This window comes from Schistocerca serialis, chromosome 9 (assembly GCF_023864345.2).
Source record: "Schistocerca serialis cubense isolate TAMUIC-IGC-003099 chromosome 9, iqSchSeri2.2, whole genome shotgun sequence".
Lineage (NCBI taxonomy): Eukaryota > Metazoa > Arthropoda > Insecta > Orthoptera > Acrididae > Schistocerca > Schistocerca serialis.
The window spans coordinates 73191663-73209092 of NC_064646.1; the positions used below are offsets into that span (position 1 = coordinate 73191663).

Here is a 17430-nt window from a genome sequence, read left to right on the forward strand (position 1 = left end):
ATGAATAGTCATAACTTTCGTATGTAGGGTTCACAGCATCTTCATGTTACACGTGATATGGAAAGGGACAGTCGCAAGGTCAATGTCTGTGAGGACTGATGCACGGTTGCACAGTTGTAGTCTCCCGACAATGGAGGTGTTTACCTGGAAATGTTACAAGAGTTTGTAGTGCCACAATTGGAACAGCTGTGACCTGATGTCATATTCCAGCAGGATGCGGCAACACCCCAAAGGCTCCTAAATGTCCGTCACTTTCTAGATGAAAAGTTTTCGGGTGGGTCTATTGGATGAGATCCCCTGCCCTTACACCACTAGACTTCTTCCTGTGCGGTTTTGGAAAGGATCTGTGTACCGAACCAAGGTTAGAGGCCCAGAGGACTTGAAGGGACGCATTCCCAATGTATTTGAACACCTCACTGCGGAAATCTTGGAACGGGACGTAGAGAGAAATGGAATTCCGAGTAGACAATATCTTGTGACAGTAAGGGTGCACTTAATGATGTGTATAAATGGAAAAAGAAAAGCTTTATATCTTACCACAAGTTGAAAACCATTTGTTAATATCTAGTATAGTTTTAAAGGTATTACAGTGTTAATTTGTAAAGATAATTTATGGACACACTGCATTACACTAAATATATTATGACGTGTATATTGAGAGTAATAGTGGTGCTATTATAAAGTCTTGAAGGATGCCTATCTGTACTTCTCTCCAGTGCTTGTTTTGCTTGGTATTTATTCCACACCGTCGGTAATCTATGAGATGTGGTTCAGTCAGTTTCCAGGTTGTGACGGTGGCCGTTAAGTTTACGGCACGGAGAGACTGCGTGGTTGAAGGTTGATATGTCGAGAGTCCCAGCAACTCCGAGCCCTGGGACTTCGTGTTGTTACGCTCCTCGGCTGCCTTCAAACTAGCAAGCAGCAGATTCTGGAGCGCGAGATATTTGAAACCGCATCTGTCTCGTTAGCAGAGGGCGTACGCCGTTCCGCGGTAGCCAGCGTTTAATCAGACTAGCCAACATTTAATTACTGCTCTCTGGCAGCAGATATGCGCCGACGGGTTGGAAGGCGGCGTCAAGACGGTGCGGGGGGGGGGGGGGGGGGGCGCTGCCGACGGCGCGAAGTTGGCGAGAAGCACGGGAAAAGGGGGGGGGGAGGGGAGGGGAAGGGACCCGGGCTCTACAATTGACAGGCGTAAAAATGCGTGACGTGCGGGAGAACGGGCCCGTCCGTGAACTCTGCAAAGACGAGGGCCGCGCAGCGGTGCTAAAGTCGAAGACGTCTCATTCTGAGATTTCAGCGTCCGTGGTCCAGAAAAATCTCCATCTCCAGACGGGAGCTGACAGGTTTGGAATAGTTGATGGAAGGAAACGGTATGGACATCTCCTGGGCTTTCTTTCGATCTCAGAAGATTTAGGCACTTCTGCCGACGTACACTCCTGGAAATGGAAAAAAGAACACATTGACACCGGTGTGTCAGACCCACCATACTTGCTCCGGACACTGCGAGAGGGCTGTACAAGCAATGATCACACGCACGGCACAGCGGACACACCAGGAACCGCGGTGTTGACCGTCGAATGGCGCTAGCTGCGCAGCATTTGTGCACCGCCGCCGTCAGTGTCAGCCAGTTTGCCGTGGCATACGGAGCTCCATCGCAGTCTTTAACACTGGTAGCATGCCGCGACAGCGTGGACGTGAACCGTATGTGCAGTTGACGGACTTTGAGCGAGGGCGTATAGTGGGCATGCGGGAGGCCGGGTGGACGTACCGCCGAATTGCTCAACACGTGGGACGTGAGGTCTCCACAGTACATCGATGTTGTCGCCAGTGGTCGGCGGAAGGTGCACGTGCCCGTCGACCTGGGACCGGACCGCAGCGACGCACGGATGCACGCCAAGACCGTAGGATCCTACGCAGTGCCGTAGGGGACCGCACCGCCACTTTCCAGCAAATTAGGGACACTGTTGCTCCTGGGGTATCGGCGAGGACCATTCGCAACCGTCTCCATGAAGCTGGGCTACGGTCCCGCACACCGTTAGGCCGTCTTCCGCTCACGCCCCAACATCGTGCAGCCCGCCTCCAGTGGTGTCGCGACAGGCGTGAATGGAGGGACGAATGGAGACGTGTCGTCTTCAGCGATGAGAGTCGCTTCTGCCTTGGTGCCAATGATGGTCGTATGCGTGTTTGGCGCCGTGCAGGTGAGCGCCACAATCAGGACTGCATACGACCGAGGCACACAGGGCCAGCACCCGGCATCATGGTGTGGGGAGCGATCTCCTACACTGGCCGTACACCACTGGTGATCGTCGAGGGGACACTGAATAGTGCACGGTACATCCAAACCGTCATCGAACCCATCGTTCTACCATTCCTAGACCGGCAAGGGAACTTGCTGTTCCAACAGGACAATGCACGTCCGCATGTATCCCGTGCCACCCAACGTGCTCTAGAAGATGTAAGTCAACTACCCCGGCCAGCAAGATCTCCGGATCTGTCCCCCATTGAGCATGTTTGGGACTGGATGAAGCGACGTCTCACGCGGTCTGCACGTCCAGCACGAACGCTGGTCCAACTGAGGCGCCAGGTGGAAATGGCATGGCAAGCCGTTCCACAGGACTACATCCAGAATCTCTACGATCGTCTCCATGGGAGAATAGCAGCCTGCATTGCTGCGAAAGGTGGATATACACTGTACTAGTGCCGACATTGTGCATGCTCTGTTGCCTGTGTCTATGTGCCTGTGGTTCTGTCAGTGTGATCATGTGATGTATCTGACCCCAGGAATGTGTCAATAAAGTTTCCCCTTCTTGGGACAATGAATTCACGGTGTTCTTATTTCAATTTCCAGGAGTGTACTTTGGGTGGTTGATAACCTCAGCAATGCGCCAGATTTTGCAGATGACGTAAGTACCCAATAAAATTTCGTGTATGTTCACGAAGTAATGGTGTAACTCCTGTATATGAGAAGAAAGGAGACACATAATGCGTAAAAGAATTTTATAGCCATGAGCTTCCTCAGTGTCATCTATGTACGAGGCGTATTCCGAAATTAAGGTCCGATCGATCGCGAAATGGAAACCACAGTGAAAATCAAAAGTTGATGGTGTTAGAACGGCAACCAGCCACAAATTTACTTTCAGTTCCTTTATTCAAAGGGTACCGTTACCGGTTTCGAATCGTTGTGACTCATCTTCAGACGGTTTACACGCTTTTCTTATGACATGTGGTGTGTTTTCTTACAGATTAATTTTCCTAAAATATAAATAATACATAGTTATAAGCACGCCATACACAGATGGTTGCGTTACAGACTTACGTGAAATGTCGGTTTGGAGTGTTTGTTTTCATAACATTCTTCCAACAGATTTGAATACACTCCCACTGCATTTTTACTGTTGCACAGGTAAATTTTTCTCACTGAACACTTTAGATTTGTCACTGACAAGATTTCTACCATGCACCATATGTTTTTATACATACAAAGAGCTTACAAACATATGAGTATCAAAGATGCTATGATATATCGTAACATTTGAGGATGTCCTATGTTTGGAAGGATCACATATTCACTTACGCAACTGAAATGCCTTTCACACTAGTACAGAGACATTGATTTTTTGAGTTGATACCGTTACATTAATTAAAGAGTAAGTTTTTTCTTAGTACTGTATAGGTAAAATAGTACAGTATTTAATTACATGTAGCATCATGGGAATTAAAGTAACATATAAATTTGCTAGCTGATCTGCAGATAGGCATACTAATATTATTTGCTTTGGAGGTTGGAAAATAATTTTTGGAAATTTTTCAGGAAAGGGGTCTTAGCTAACTCTGTTTGTTCATTAAGGATATAGTCTGGGGTGCTGTTTGTGTGTGTGTGTATTTATATTTCTTCTAATATATTCATAGTGGCTCCTTTTTCTGCTAGATGTAAAATTTTTAAGTTGTTTTCAATGTTTCCCACTGAATGGTTTTCTTCGGCAATATGGGCTGCAAATGCAGATTTGTTCAAGTTACCGAGTCTTAAGGCATCAATGTGTTCTTTGCATCTAATTTCAAAACTTCTGCCTGTTTGTCCAATGTAGAATTTTGGGCATGTATCACATTTGAGTTTGTATATTCCTGATTCACGGTAGGGACTCTTGGAGGTATTTACATCATGGATTACTTGTTGTTGTAATTTATTATTTGTGTAAAAACTGATTGCAAAATCCGAAGTGTTTTATTTGCAATAGTTAGCAGCACCTTCCGGCAACGTCTCTACGTAGTCGGCGCTCCGTCTGAAGCATTTGTCGTAGCGTTGTACCAACTTTCCAATACCCTCGTCACAGAAGGCAGCCGCCTGCACTTTTCGCTGATTCTCTACGCTGATCTGCAGTACGTTTTCTGCGCCAAAACGTTGACTTCATAGCCAGCAGTTCACGCCAGCAGAGATGAAAATCAGAGGGAGCCTAGTCTGGGCTGTATGGAGGGCGACCAAACACTTCCCATCGAAAACGCTGCAGGGGGTCCTAATTTCCCCTGCAGAGTGCGGCTGAGAACTGTCATGAAGAAGGAAATGCGTGACAGTTACGTTCTGTGGGTTGCATCAAACCAGGCGAAATCTCTCACAGGCACTCGTACTAAGCGAGAGACGCTGTTTTCTAGCCATCTTTACGTGCTCACTGTCCGCTCAGAACTGAAAAGGCAGGCGTGACGCGATCAATAGGCATAGAAGAGACACTGTCCAATACACCTATAAAAAGCTTTGTCGGATTTTCACTGTGGTTTTCATTTTGCGACCTATCGGGCCTTACTTTCGGAATATGCTTCGTATATGCAAAAAGCAGTGTCCTGACTTACTGCCTGACTCATAAGCACTCAGTCAAAACTGCTAACCACAGAAACCAGAAACTTTGAGAGGGTGTTGATCATACAATGTAGGCGTCACTTAAGAAGGGACTTTACGAAATTGCACCCAGAAACTTCGACAGGATGTTGATCATATAATGTAGGCGTCGCTTAAAATGGGACTCTACGAGATTGCACCTCTAATGGGGAGAAATAGGAAATGAAAAGTTTTTTGAAAGTACGTTGCTAGCGGACCTTACTTCCGGAATACTCCTCGTATATGCAAAAAGCAGTGTCCTGACTTACTGACTGACTCACAAGCGTTCAGTCCAAACCGCTAACCACAGAAACCAGAAACTTTGAGAGGGTGTTGATCATACAATGTAAGCGTCGCTTAAGAAGGGACTTTACGAAATTGGACCCAGAAACTTCGACACGATGTTGATCATTTAATGTGGGCATCGCTTAAGAAGGGACTTTGCGCAATTACACCTCTAATGGGGAGAAATCGGGAATGAAAAGTTTTTTGAAAATACATTGCTATTAAGTCAGTTTTGAAGGTAAAAATACGAAAATTGGTATTAGTTGTCTGGTCAAAATGTAAAAAAAACGTCTATCAGAGTATTTTAAAATTCGACTGCTTAGTGGGTAAAGCAGTGGGTGACGGGTTTTTTGAAAAATAAATGATTATTAAAGATCTACTAAAGAATTTATATGAAAATTAGTATTCGATTCTTCGGTTAGAAACTTTAAAAAAAACTTGCGTTTCAGTATTTCTGGAAGTCCAGTCCCCTAAGACGATGAAGTATGGAATGAAAAGTGTTATGAAACGATTTCATTATGAAGCCTTTTAAAGCAAAATCTTTGAATGTTTCTATTTGGCTCCACCCTTGCAAATTAAAAAAAAAGTGTCACACTCTTTTAGGAAATTCAATCCCTTAGGCATGAAATACGTATGAAAACTTTTAAGAAAATATTTTTTATATTAAAGAAAATTTGAGCTAAATCTATGAAAACAGTTATTTGATATATCGGTTACATACAAAGAAATATGTGTTAGGGAATGAAAGTTTCCACGGAAATATCATCACAAGAACACAAAAGACTTGATAAACAGTAACCTCGAACTCAACCTACCAGAATCGCTTTTCGATCAGAAGTACATTCTGGGAAGTCCATGCATCTATGTCCTTAACTAGAAGGAAAAGCTTAGAAACTAAACTCCTCCCAAATAGGCCATTAAGGCCCAATGGTACCGACAGGCCGCCGTGTCATACTCAGCCCACAGGTGTCACTGGACGCAAATAGGGTGGGGGCGTGGGGTCAGCGTACCGCTCTCTCGGCCGTATGTCAGTTTCCGAGACTGGAGCGGATACTTCTCAGTCAAGTAGTTCCACAGTTTGCCTCCCAAGAACTGAGTGTACCCCGCTTGCCCACAGCGCTCAGCAGACCGGATGGTCACCCATCCAAGTACTATCCCAGCCCGACAGCGCTTAACATCGGTGTTCTGACGGGAACCGGTGTTACCACTGCGGCAAGACCGCTGGCAAAAGTTTAGAAGGCGTTGCGATTTGTGGAGAACATAAAAATTCCATTACAGAAAATCAAAAAGAAATTCTGAGCGGACCGTATAGTTTACACGAGCGAACCAGCGAGCTTGCTGCTACTGGAAGACATATCCGCTAAGTGTATCACCAATCGCACTGGCAAGAAGTTAGATTTTACGCAGTTAACTGAGCAAGCAGATTGTAGATGTGCACATAAAACTATTGACCATCTGTAAGTCATGAATGAAAACGTAGACTAGAGTGACGAAAGATAATCATTAACTTTAACTGGACTTGAAGATGTTTGTGAGTGTTTCCGATTCAGTTGAGTAGCTGTAGGGGCAACTGACGACGACTCATTATCGACGTGCTTATAACGTCAGATGAATGATTACTAAATAATGAATGGAATAATGAAGGCTCCAATGAATGTCGAGGAGTATTTAGGATCGCTAGCGGTATTTTACTTCCTGATTTGTCGTCCTGCGTTCCACAAGGTATCGCAGTGAATCTTAAGAGATCGTGCCAATAAAGGTCTGTCGACAAGGATACGGTACTTCATTTGGCAATCTTGTTCTCCCATCGTATGCTCAAATAGTAATAGTATAATTAAAACAGCGGTTTACCATGAGTACGCCTTGCCGCGACATACTGCAAAGTACTTCGAAAGCGGGAATCTCTCATACTGCTTCTCTGTAGATCACTGTTGGCAACCAACGAAATACTTTTGTTTATACTTTCAACGTCTCAATATTATATGACCTGTTATTGTGGACTAACCATGGCTTGTCAGTGAGACATCATATCAAAGATTCTAATATACGAAACCGGACAAGTAGAAGTAGAACTCGCGGTCTGCGGGTTCTGCATTAAATTATAGCCGGCCGGTGTGGCCGTGCGGTTAAAGGCGCTTCAGTCTGGAACCGCGTGACCGCTACGGTCGCAGGTTCGAATCCTGCCTCGGGCATGGATGTGTGTGATGTCCTTAGGTTAGTTAGGTTTAATTAGTTCTAAGTTCTAGGCGACTGATGACCTCAGAAGTTAAGTCGCATAGTGCTCAGAGCCATTTGAACCAACCATTAAATTATATGGATGGGTGATTCAAGTACAGATTTTGAAGAGTGAGTTCGCGAGTAGCAAATTATGTGACAAATGGTCGTATCTCTTGGTTGTAACGGCTCAGAAGCTTAAATTTTTGTATTTTGTATAAGTAAATGAGTCTGCCTCGTGTATCTGTACCTGCTTGGAAAGGAAAAGAGCCATTGCAATACATGCCGGGCACAGCTAGTAAGTAAATAAAGATAAATAATATCAGCTATAAGTATCAAGTGGAAGATTATATGGTCCCTTTCAAACACTAAGATACAATTTGGCTTATGTAAAAAAAAAAAAAAAATACAGCTTCCATTAGATTTAGGGAGGATGTCATGCCTTTGAACCTGAGTAGAGAAATAGTCAAAGATATTTAGTGTCAAGGAACTATTCGCAAGTGCCGTAACGGACGTCCTCAAATTATATATTAAGATAAATAAGAAGTCAGGTATGTTATTGGTACTTATCTAAACCACGTCACTTTAGCTAATGATATCATGCAGATTCATTCTAATGCAGTTAAAACTTTGGCAGGTAATAAAAGAACTCATAAGATTACGTTCATGATAATCAGCACAAGGCAATGAAAGTGTACAAGCTAATAAGGGGGTCATAGAACGAGTAAGTGAACTTTAGCTGTTTGGATAGTTAAAGACATAGACGAGATGGACAGAATGAGAAGTAATCATAGAATTAAAAATGGGAAACATCGATCCTTGAGCTTTATTGAATTGCGTCATACTGCTGCGATAAGGCATGAGGGCTATTCGTAAAGTAAGAAATGATCGGTCGTGAAATGAAAACTGCAATGTAAATCAGATCCATTCTTACACGGATGTGTTGGGCAGCATCTCTAGGATGCCCGTAGATAGTGTCACATCACTGTTCTCGGTTCTGATTGCACAGTGAGCACGTAAAGATGCCCAGAAAACAGTCTCTCTCGCCATGCATGGGACCCTACAGAGAGAGACTTCGACTGGTTTCATGCAACCCTGCGTTACGTAACTGTCATGCAGTTTCTTCTTCAAGACAATTCTCGGCCGCACTCTTCAGGGGTAATGGAAATTCTCCTGCAGCTTTTTCGATGGGAAGTGTTTGATCATGCACAATACAGCCCATAATTGGCTCCCCATCTCTTTCATCTCTGCTCACGTGAACCGCTGGCTATGAAGGCAACATTTTGGCCCAGACAACGAGTTGTAGACTAGTATAGAGAATTGGTGGAAAGCACAGGTGGCTGTCTCCTGAGACGAGGGTGTTAGAAAATTGCTACAACGTTGCGCCAAATGTCTAAGTCCAAGCTACGACTATGTAGAGAAGCAGCTGGAAGGTGGAGTTAATTGTTGCAAACGGAAAATTTTTGATTTATATAGTGGCTTCCATTTCGCGCCCGATCTGACGTTACTTTCCGAATAGCCTTCGTATGTACAGGATGGGGCAGCAAAAAGTGGCCCACAGAACAGAGTTCCATGTGTAACCTCCGCGACACAGCACTCGCTAAAGTCTGTGTTACGGTAAGTGAGCGGGATTCACCTTATGAGAAAGGATTTTCGTACAGATATCGACCGCGTGTACCTGAATGGTGGCAAATCAGACTTACATCCACTCTGTAATAACAATGATCAGTCAAGTAAGTTCGAAATGCAATTACACGTCAGGATGGATCAAAAGCAACCCAGAAGATGCTACCAATTTGATAATAATACGGTCGCGAGCCTAATTAGGCATTAACTGAGTTTCTTCCCCTGTACAAGTTGGTATATATTCATGCAAAACAACAAGTTGTAACACTGCATAATATAGTAGAATTTTAGAACCATAAAATCTCTTGAACTGATAGTTTCACGTTCTGTACTGATATGGAAACCCATGAATACATAACACTACACTATAATGTATACTACAAAACTTTATACTGTCCATTGATTTGATTAAAATCGGGCATAGGTTACCCTAGAAATTGCAATTTTGTGCCACACTCACAAAATGTCAATTTTGATAAAGATAAAACACTGATAAATTTTGACTTTTATATTGACTTTAACTTTTGTGGGCAAACCAATTTAGAACACTTCAGAATTCAAATGAATGAGGGGGGACTCCGAAACTGTTAGGGGGGACCCCGAAACTGTTATGATCACTGTATTTTTAAAAAAATGATTACTGAATTTATTATGCGTTCGAGATTTCCAGTATACAAGTTGCTACTCTTTTCCTCTTATTTACTGCTCATTTAAATGCCTTTAAATCTGTATCGAAATAATAAACTTCATTATTATATCAATAATAAAGTTATCTTTCAACTTCGTTAGGCATTCGTTATTCATTTACTGGTTCATTAACAAAACATTTCTTTAAAAACCATTCTAATGTAACTAGTTCTGCAAATAATTATTATTAACACAAATTTTAATTTTCATTTCGGGACACTCGGATTGCACAACATTTGGAAGGACCCTGTCTAGGTTAGTTGTGAGGATAATTAAATGATGGAAAAATTCTGGTAAAATTTAGGTTATTATTGCACCAAACAAACTCAGTCCACTCTCTGATCCATACGAATACAGTACTAAAAGTTTCAACCTGCTAGTATCGATGCGGCGGTTGGCGAGCGGCGAGATGGCGAGGCACAGAGCACACATACAACCACAGCTATGGCTCTTGACCTATCGGCACTTTAATTCTTCTTAGCGTAGCAATACTTTTCCATTTAGTGCCTATGGAATTTTGCCATGCTGTGTGGGCGTTGGAACGGCATACCCGAGGCTCAGTGAAGCTATGTCTTCCAGGAGAGCTTCCTCGCTCCAGAAGGTGTTGCTCAAACCAGTGCCAAACTCCAACTACTACTACTGAGCACGTTGTGCCGTGCAGTGCCCACACGCATTTTCCCGCGCTCGCCTGCCATCCACCTTTTACCGCTCCCTGACAGACCGGGTATTCACCCGAGGTTTTGCATTCTACATATCCTAACACATTGCCTACCAGGCGCACAGTTACAATTTTAAACATCTTACAACAGTTTCAACATTTATTACATTTCAAATCTATTACAGCATTACTTGACATTTGACATAAACATTAATATTCACATTGAAACTTATTTACAGTTTTCTTAACATAATGGCATGAAACAAAAAAAATTGAAATCAGAACATCAATTACACAAGTTTATCGAAAAATCAGATGGGAAGAATTACTTATATGTACAATATTACAGAGTCGTTGTTGTTACACAGGGTAGAAGGAAACACAGAAGATAAAGGAAATACTCTACTAACCTGTTTATAGCACATGTTGGAAGTGACCACCATTCATCTCTTGGCACTTCTAGACCTTTGTCAGAAAGTTGTTAATGACGGGTCGAAGCTTCACTGCTGGAAATGCTGCAGTCTTATCCAGATGTTCTGCTGCAGTCTTGTAGACTATGAGGCTTGTAGCGATACACCTTAGACTCTCCATTCCTTAGGTTCTCCATACAAAGTAACCGCACACTGACAGATCAGGTGACCTGAGTGGTCAGGGTGACGTCTGCTACAACGCCGTCAGGCATGAAGATTGTGTAAATGTTCTCCAAAGTTCTGAGGCCAGTTGCTCCATCCTCCTGTGAGTAGCTTTAAGTCGTTTCCTCCTCCGTTGATGCTGCCAAAAATGATTTCAAAATGTTGCCAATGAAACACGCCGAAGTCAGCCAATCTTTCAAGTAGTTTTTATTTGTTCCCCCCCCCCCCCCCCTCTCTCTCTCTCTCTCACTCACACACACACACACACACACACACACACAGACACACACACACACGCACACACACGCACACACACACACACACACACACACACACATATATATATATATATATATATATATATATATATATATATATATATATATATATATATATATATATTACAGATGGGGTGTTTGTTGTGTTACAAAAGGCTGTCACGTTGAACATTTGTCCTTAAAGCTTGGAGAGATACTACACTCAGCAAATAAGAGTAAATAACTTACAGAAATGTTTGATATAGCAATGCATGATGCACTATACCTTCAGGTTTCATTCACGACTAACGCTGTTAGTTCCCGACGTTCTCGTTGCGTGGCATTCACGAATGAGTTTTTCTGACAATCATCATGGAATCATATAATGGTGCAGAGTGTGTACAATATTGTTAGTGGTTTCATGAATCCAAATCTGCTAGAGGAGTATAGAGACAATTCAAGACTAAATAACGCAAGCCACCACCTCAAAGACAAAGTGTTATTAATTGGTACAATCTTTTCACCGAAAATGGGTGCGTATCACTTAGGGCGCCGGATCAGGGTCGGTCAGCAGTGTCTGACGCAGCTGTTTAACAAGTTCGGCAGTATTACATTCGCAGTCTGGGTAAATCAACGAGACGAACCAGCTTAGAATTGAGTGTGCCTAAAGTTACAGTGCGGGGGGTACTATAGAAACGCCTGTCATTCAAACCAGAAAAACTGGGACTATTACAGACAAGAAAGTGACAAAGGCAAACGAGCTGAGCTTTGTGTAAGAACTTTTAACAAAGTGCAGACTGAAGATGATTTCCTTAGTAAAATTATCTTCACTGACGATGCCACATTCCATACCAGCGCTAAAGTGAATCGTCGACGAGCTTCGACAACGAATAACACAAACAGCTGACATCATACACCGAGACTTGCGTCACAGGATTTGGCAGGAAACTGAGTACAGGTGGGATGTTTGTTGTGTTACAAGACGCTGCCACGTAGAACATTTGAGAATAAAACTTGACGTTATTCTGCATTGAGTGCTGTGTCAGTTTTGTATCTTGTTAACCTTTTCCACAATTAAAGGTTACTATTGTGTGACTAATTTATTCTGAAGCGCCAAAGAAACTGGTATAGGCAGGCGTATTCAAATACAGAGCTAAACAAATAGGCAGAACACGGCGCTGCAGTCGGCAACGTCTGTCGCAGTTGTTAGATCGGTTACTGATGCCACAATTGCAAGTTATCAAGACTTAAGTGAGTTTGAACGTGGTGTTATAGACGGCGCACTAGTGATGGGATGCAGCATCTCCGAGGTAGCGATGAACTTGGGATTTTCCCGCAAGACCATTTGACGAGTGTACTCTGAATGTCAAGAATCCAGTAGAACATCAAATATCTGACATCACTGCGGCCGGAAAAAGATCCTGCAACAACGGGATCAAGGACGACTAAGGAGAATCGTTCACGTGACATCAGTGCAACCTTTCCTCAAATTGAAGCAGATTTCAATGCTGAGCCATCAACAAGTGTCAGCGTGGGAACCATTCAACGATACATCATCGATATTAGCTATCGGAGTCGAAGGAAATTCGTATACCCTTGATTACTGCACGATACAAAGCTTTACGCCTCGCTTGGGCCCATCAACTCCAACATTGTGCTATTGCTGGCTGGTCGGAAGAGTTTCGTTTAAAATTGTACCGAGAGGAAAGACGTGTACGGGTATGGAGACAACCTCATGAATTCATGGACCCTGTATGTCAGCATCTGTTCAAGCTGGTGGAGGTTCTGTAATGGTATGGTTGAAGTGATATGGGACCCCTGGTACGTCTAGGTACGACTCTGACAGGTGATACGTACTGTAACTGGGTAACCTCTTTTGATGCTAGTCAATTGTCAGGATGAGCTTTACTGCAAAGGGCATTTGATTCTAAAGCATCATGTCCGGGTGAAAAACACTAAATAAAATACTTTTCCTCTCTTAACAACATGTCGGCAGGCTGGGTTCTTCCTTGGCCCGGGTATGAGGTAGAACGAAACAGCATCTTTATATAAGATAACTTTTATTGAAAGATTTATTCAATGGTTTCCTTACTGGACTGTTCTGGCTGGGAGAGCGGCAGCTGCGTCTTTGCGAAGCCTTCTGCTGTGTGAGCGGCGGCGTCTGATTACGCCTGGTGGTGTGTATCTCGTGTTGCCGTCTCGCCCAGTTGACTGGAGACGCGCATCGTGAGGTGGCCCGTTTAATTACTGAGAACTAAGTCGTGAATCAGATGGTGATACCTTGGATGTGGCGTCCCAGTGTTTCTCTTCTCTATGCGGCCGCGTGTGTCTGTGTTGTGCGTCGGCCAGTGGAGCGGCGCGGTGGGGGAAGGCCAGTGTCCTGGACTCGAACAACAGACTCCAACTAGCCAGTCTTCGGCTGTCAGATCTTCATCACCAGCTCACAGGTGACTGCTGATGTGAGGCCGTCTCCTTCCCGTCCTCACAAGTCACCCGGCTATGTAAAAATTAGTCTTCAAATACCTTCTGTCTTCTGGCAGCGAGGCTGCTGCTTGCTGTTTCATTACAGCGGCGGACTTGGTGGTTCTGTGTACGATGTAGTCTCTTCCTGCATGACGGTCTTCAGCACCGACTGAACTGTAGTGGAACTGAACTCGAACCGAAACTGAGCTGAAAACTACTGTCAGGCCCACTGGATCTCGCGTATTTATTTACTTCAGATCGTTAGAGGTGAACGACTTCACGGTCATTGCCGCTTCTGTCACGTTGAAAAGCTTTTCGAAGAATCTTCTTAACATCGGTCATTGACTCTTCGAGTGTAGGTGAGGGCCTTTGATCACATGTGACAATTGAGAAACATGTGAGCCGGTCGGGCGATGCCCTGACGGCTGAATCGACAGCTTCCACTTATGTGGGTAGGGCGATTGTTTCTCCTGAACGTGCTGACTTGCAAGCACCGTCCGTTGCCACTGCTGCTCTGCCCGCTGTTTGCCAGTGTGTAACTAAACTAAACTAAGTTTTTCATTTATTTTCTAATTTCTACTTCCCATTGATTTCAGTTATTTGTTTACCTATCTTAAGTACTACTCAACAGTACATAAGCATCCTGTCTGATCACCTGCATCCTTTCATGTCCATTGTGCATTCCGACGGACTTGGGCAATTCCAGCAGGACAATGCCATACCCCACACGTCCTGAATTGCTACAGAGTCGCTCCAGGAACACTGTTGTCACTTCAGACACTTCCACTGGCTACCAAACTCCCCAAATATGAACGCTATTGAGCATATCTGGAATACCTTGCAACATGCTGTTCTGAAGAGATCTCCACCCCCTTGTGCTCTTACAGATTTATTGACACCCCTGCAGGATTCATGGTGTCAATCCCCACCAGCACTACTACAGCCATTAGTCGAGTCCGTGCCACGGCGTGTTGCGTCACTTCCGTGCACTCACGGGGACCATACACAATATTAGATAGGTATACCAGAATCTTTGGGTCTTCAGTGTACAAACGCTGTACAAACCTCTTCCACTGAACCAGTGATAATAACTCTTTAAACCATATGCAGAGTAGGCTCCTGTTTTCCTAGACATATTTTTTTTTTTTGGGCAATAATTTCTTCTCCAAAAATATGCAAAACAAAGTCCTTGCAGTAGAAGAGATCAGTTTCATAGTACCGAAGATAAACAAGTTCTCATACTTCTTAAGATATAAATTTTAGAGCGCATGTTTGCTGGACATTTTTTACTTATTTATGTACGAGTATATGGAACCTGTCCCTAAAGTTCGTCGGCGTCACAGACACACACATACACACACACATATATCCCAAAAACATCGACGAACTGTATATAATCTCATATATATACTCTTTAATAGACTGCGTGGTCCCAGTATTTTCAGTCTGATGCGCTTGACGAAGGGATGTCTGGCAGTCACTGACAGATGAGCACCGCCTCTAGAGCAAAATTAAACGACACTTGAATTTCTCAGGCTTAGTCGGGCCGCGTCAGCGTCGCACGAGACCTGTAAACAGTCTCTTGTCGGGGATTCAGCAGTTAAACGGTGCGCCTACTTTTGCCGGCCCGCCCAGCATCTCCCTGCAATAATTTCCACAAACGGGTGGGGAGATCGCAGAAGCGGCGGAGACTTGTAGCAACGACGTAGCGTCAGAGGAGGAGAAGTAAGGTTTTGGTGGAGGGGGTGACTGAGGCAGGGGTGGGGAAACGCGGAGTCTCTGGCAGACTGCAGACTGGCGCAGAGGGAGCCGAGGAGGAGTGAAAGATTTTGAAGCGTTGAAGGGCCATCGAGCAGCGCGGGGTTAATTAAATTTAATTAACACGCGCCGGCGGCAGCTTCAAGTTGTAATGTTAGGTCGGCGGCGCCGGCCCAGTATAGAATTGCGGCAGTGTCTCCCGTTACCGGCGACGGAGCTGCGCCACGCCGCGATATCGCCTCGCAGCCACAACCCGACGCCCCTGGCTGGTGCTACCGCAGGCGCGATGCCTGCCGCAATTCCAGAGCGCCTGTCACACCTCCGGTGGCGCGACGTTGCTCGGCGCCGGCGTCTATCGTTACCTGACGCCCAACTTGGCGCCGGCGTCGCCACTCGCCTCCTACTGTGTAACTCCAGCCGGTCGCTTCCTCGACACTTGGACATCGAAGGAGCCGGCGCAGCTTTCGACACTCGACCCGCTGTGTAGAGCGTTCTGGCTCCTTGAGTCACTTGTTGGCCAGAATGACAGCTCATTGCGAAAGCGTTTAACGCCAAGGTAGCTCGAATGATCCAGTGAAATTACCTAACACAATCACCTCATTTATTACTGACAAACATCTGAACACCTTCAAATAGCTCCAAAACCTATAGATACAACGAGGGTCACTCCAAAAGAAATGCGCGATATTTTTTTTTTCAAAAATCAAAATTCGTTTTACATCTTTGCTATTGGTGAACGTTATAGAAACATCAGTCCTGTCAATATTCAGATAAAATTCGCTGTGTTTCCGCTGCGACGTTGTACGAGTCCAACACGGCTGCTCTAGTTATTTCGTAAGATATGCAATAGAATATGAATAAAAAACAAATGAGATACAGGGAAACCACATAAAAAGATACAAAAAGAAGAAATATAGGACGTACACTTAAATGAAAGCAGTGTAGACGAGGCAGTGATGGTAAAGTGAGAAAAGAATAAATTATAAGTAAAAGATACTCAGAACCATTAATAATTGCCTGAAACGTTAGAAATAATTCAAAGAATTAATCAGAGAAAGAAACAACGCTGGTAAGGCATGCAGAATAGTAATGAATGAAGTAGGTAAATGAGACTCATGAGCAACTAACAAAAAAAATAAAAGAAATATGAAGGTTGCGTGTGTGTGTGTGTGTGTGTGTGTGTGTGTGTGTGTGTGTGTGTGTTCTTGACGACAGTATTATGGAAATGGAAGAGGATGTAGATGAAGATGAAATGGGAGATATGACACTGCGTGAAGAGTTTGACAGAGCACTGAAAGGCCTAAGTCGAAACAAGGCCCCGGGAGTAGACAACATTCCATTTGAACTACTGATAGCCTTTGGAGAGCCAGCCCTGACAAAACTCTACCATCTGGTGAGCAAGATGTATGAGACAGGCGAAATACCCTCATACTTCAAGAAGAATATAATAGTTCCATTCCCAAAGAAAGCAGGCGTTGACAAATATGAAAATTACCGAACTATCAGTTTAATAAGTCACGGCTGCAAAATACTAACACGAATTCTTTACAGACGAATGGAAAAACTGGTAGAAGCCGACCTCGGGGAAGATCAATTTGGATTCCGTAGAAATATGGGAACACGTGAGGCAATACTGACCCTACGGCTTATCTTAGAAGCTAGATTAAGAAAAGGCAAACCTACGTTTCCAGCATTTGTAGACTTAGAGAAAGCTTTTGACAATGTTGACTGGAATACTTTCTTTCAAATTTTGAAGGTGGCAGGGGTAAAATACAGGGAGCGAAAGGCTGTTTACAATTTGTACAGAAAGCAGATGGCAGTTATAAGAGTCGAGGGGTATGAAAGGAAAGCAGTGGTTGGGAACGGAGTGAGACAGGGTTGTACCCTCTCCCCGATCTTACTCAATCTGTATAATGAGCAAGCAGTAAAGGAAACAAAAGAAAAGTTCGGAGTAGATATTCAAATCCATGGAGAAGAAAC

At 44.0% G+C, this 17430-nt stretch overlaps 1 pseudogene; it reads right to left on the reverse strand.

Moving 5' to 3' along the window:
- Nucleotides 1–6263: 6263 nt before the first annotated feature.
- On the reverse strand, nucleotides 6264–6381 carry LOC126420083 (5S ribosomal RNA; annotated as a pseudogene).
- Between the last annotated feature and the right edge of the window lie 11049 nt (nucleotides 6382–17430).